Below are 4043 nucleotides of genomic sequence, written 5' to 3' on the forward strand. Positions count from 1 at the left end.
TTACAACTTCTCCTTTTCTTGTACCTTCTTCCTTTCTTATAATTTAACTCTCCTTTGACATCAAAGGGTCGCGTCCTTTTACCTTACAATTCTTCTCACATGTACTTCTCTTTTTTTGTAAACTTGTGCTCCCCCTTAATTGATGCTTCCTTATATGTAACTCTTCTTTCGTTTGCAGCTTTTCTTAGTTTCCACAACTCTTCCCCTATTTGAAACTTCTCCCCCTTTTGATATCAAGGAAAATGTGTTTCTACCCCTAAACTTATGCATTGATGTTAATCGAAATACATCATTTACTTCATTTTCTTCAGATGTTATCTATTGTCCACATCTTGCAAAATTTTCATATCACCATTCACCTCTTACAACTGTACATTCTAATGCGTCCATCTTCTTGATAAGGCATGCCACCTCTTGCTTCACTTGAAGCTATACTCTCTTTTATTAATGATTTTTTTAGTGATATTACTTCCATAGAGAACTTTTGTTTCTTTTAATGTCATTAAAGACATATACATTGTTTAGAGACCTGATAGTATTTTACCTATCTTTGTGAACCTATTTTTCTTATTTCACATCCTTTACAATGGAATATGAGATCATACAGTTGATCAACCATTAGACTTACCACATAATTACCGATCAAACGAGAAAATGAACAGGTACCGATTTTTTTGAGGTAGCAAAAAATCATCTGATTTTGCAAAGTGGTGATGCCAGAATACACTTTTTTTTAGCATATTTTTGACACTTTAAATTTTCTCATGTATCAAGTATGAACAATTTTTTTAGATATTAGTGATTTTCATGTTGATTTTGAAAAGTGTTGATGCATTAACAACCCCTTTTTTAAGAGGGTTGAATTTTGACACTTTAATTTTTCTAATGCCTTCTTCTTCCCATAAGATTTTTTTTTTGAGTGTATTTTTTGTGTTTGTGTGTTTTCATTTTTCTTTTCAATTTTGTTTGTAATGAAATCTTGATTTTTACGCATAGTTAAAAGAAAATAAAAAACAAAATGGTCAATATTTTAAAGTTAGTATTTTTTATATGTTTATGTAATGTTAATTAATATTTCAATGGACATCAAATAATTGTCACAAAACACAATAATTTTAAACATTTGACAAAAAAACACATTTTTTATATAAATATAATGAAAAAAATACACATTTTCAGAATTTTTGTCAAAAATGACATGTCAAATAAACAATTTTTATAGGAAAATCCTAACAAAAAAACTTTAAAAAATAGCATTTTTTATGAATTTTATGTTAAAAAATAATAGTAATCACAGGGTTTTTACAAACAAAAAAAATGATTCACATAAAAATTAAAGTGAAAATCAAATAATACAAATATTGAACATATAACAACAATAATCAAATGTTTATTCTTCTCATAAAATCTCAAAGTCAAAACATTACAAGTAAAACTAATGAATATCTTTCAAAATTGAGTTTGATTTTCAATCATAACTTAAATGTCATCAAGAATATCATATAATCCATGTTCATCAACTTCTTCAACTTCATTATTTTCTTCTTCGACAATATTTCCTGCTTGAGTTTCCTCATTTTCCTCTTCTAAAAATGGATCTTTCATGTCTGTAAATCTCCCAAAGTGTCATTTTCCAATCATTCCATGTAACGGTGGTTGAAGTTCCTTTGCCTTTTTTGCCACACGTGATTCATTGGAATCTCTTTTCCTCAAACCAACTTCTTACATTGCATCTGGAAGAAATTGAAGAGCATTAATTCTTAGTTGAATAAAATTGCATTGTAGTGGGTCTCTTTCAACTGCAATACAATTTCTTCCTTTTTGTAGGCAACATGCTAGTGTTGTACCTAATCATCAAGCACAAAAACAATAAGTTAGTAAATTAGTATAAACACATAATAACAAAAAAATAAAATATCAAAATTCAATCTTATATAATAAAACTTGCCCCACTAACTCGAATATCTAGGAAGATGGGGGGAGGAGATGGAGGCTCTGAAACCGCGCTCCGCAGAAGACCGCGACGGTTTCGGATGAAATCAACTTGCATCGGCTGCAGGACCACAGAACGGTAGATTCTGTCGGGAGATAGGGTTTTTCGGAACTAGTGACAGCGCGACGGCGACGGTAGCAGTTTTCGACATGGAGGACTTTCCGTTAACGGACCTCGTGGAATATTCCGAGGATCCGCTATCTGGACAGGCGGTGTTCATCGACCCCATTTTCTCATCTTCAGTTTTGACATCTGATACTGCTCAGGAACTACAGGCTAGGGTTTACTTGACGCCTAATACCCCAACAGAACAGGGTCTTGGGGCTCCGCCGTTATCTCCCGGGACCGCTTCCTTGCTCGCGTCTTCATACCCTGAGGCTCTGACTCTTGAAGATATACCTTCCGCTCCGATTGTCATTCCTTCCTCGCTCTCGGATCCTAGGGTTTATGTGCCCCCGCAGACGAACCCGGCTACCCCCTCTGCGTCTATTGGGCCAAAGCCCTCCGGATGTTTCGGCACTCCAGTGGTAAATACAAGTGCTCCGGGGCCTAGCTCGGCGGGCACCTCAAGCCCCCTTTCAGACCACCCTTGCGCCCCGAGAACAAAGAAGCTCAAGGCAAGATGTGTTAGGGCTATCAGAAAGGACACCACTGTCACATTTGGGAATTCGACAAGTTTCGAGGAAACCATGGCGCTCGCATGCACCGTCCTAGTTGGTCACGTGCGAGGACGCACATTCTCGGCAGATCGCTTGCTTCGATGGGTTAAGGAGATTTGGGGCTCTCTGCTCCCTACGCTCCCTGAGGTTGAGGTTCTCCCACGGGGATGGTTCACCCTCCAATTCGCGAAAGAAGATCACACGAACATTGTACTTGAGCACTATTGGCACATAGAGACCGCTCCAGTACTCTTGAAGCGATGGACTCCGTTATTCGATCCTGAAAGGGAGCAGATCGCTGCTGGACCTCTGTGGGTAAGGCTACCCGGACTCCCTAGGCAATATTGGAATGAAGAGGCCTTCATCAAAATTGGAAACGCTCTGGGGAGGTACTTGGATCATGACCGCTCTTATGTAGACACTCGGAGAAGAACCATGGCTCGCATCCTGGTACATCTTGACACCAGGGAAGGGTTGGAGGAGGACATCACTCTGCAATGGGGAAGGCACAAGCGCATCCAGATACTGGACTATGAGGGTGTCCCATTTCGCTGCAATCGGTGCCACCAGGTAGGGCATCTCTATAAGGATTGCCCTCTCAATAATCGTGGAGACAGCCCTCCAAAAGTTACTCCTATTGTTCCTCGAAGATCTGCGCCTCAGATCTCCCCGCCTCAGAAGGTTTCATCGAATCCTCATGGAGGGCTTCATCATACACCGTCTTCTGCTGAGGGCACATTCACTCCTCCCATGACAAGGACAAGAGCAGCAGCTGCAGCAATTCAGAAATCGGGTACTGATCTTCCTCATTCAACTCTTTCTCTTTCCCTTTCATCTGATTACTTTAACTCTATCTCTGTATCTAAGGCACAATGCTCAATTCCGCCGCCCCCTCCTACTACTGCCTCTATCCCTCCTTCCCTTACCATTGATCACTCCCTGTCCCCATCTCGCCCTTATGTGTCTCATCCTGAATCAAAACCCCCTCACCATTATTCTCTTCGGCCCCGTCCCTCTCAATCTGTATCTGATGGTACCTCGGGGTTATGCATTATTCCCCCTGAACCTGGTCACACCTCAGCCAGGGGTCGAAAATCCAATCTGAACAAAGCCATTAGGCGTGCTGGGGCTGAAGTTGCTTCGGGACGTCAATCCACCATTGTCGGGGCCCTTAGAGCTACAATCCCCCCACAGCGGGGTCCCCCATGAAGTGCCTTTCCTTCAACTGCAGGGGTTTAGCTAGCTCCCCCAAAAAGCTAGCCCTAAAATGACTTTTTCAGGTCGAATCTCCTGACATCATCCTCCTTCAAGAGACTCTAGGTTCTGCAGAATCCATATCTCTCGCCTTAAAATCGATTGCGCCTAGGTGGCAGTTCATAGGGTTGGATGCT

This window comes from Pinus tabuliformis, chromosome 1_1, assembly GCF_031772625.1.
Source record: "Pinus tabuliformis cultivar Carrire ecotype Pingquan chromosome 1_1, CPIR1, whole genome shotgun sequence".
In the NCBI taxonomy this organism is placed as follows: domain Eukaryota; kingdom Viridiplantae; phylum Streptophyta; class Pinopsida; order Pinales; family Pinaceae; genus Pinus; species Pinus tabuliformis.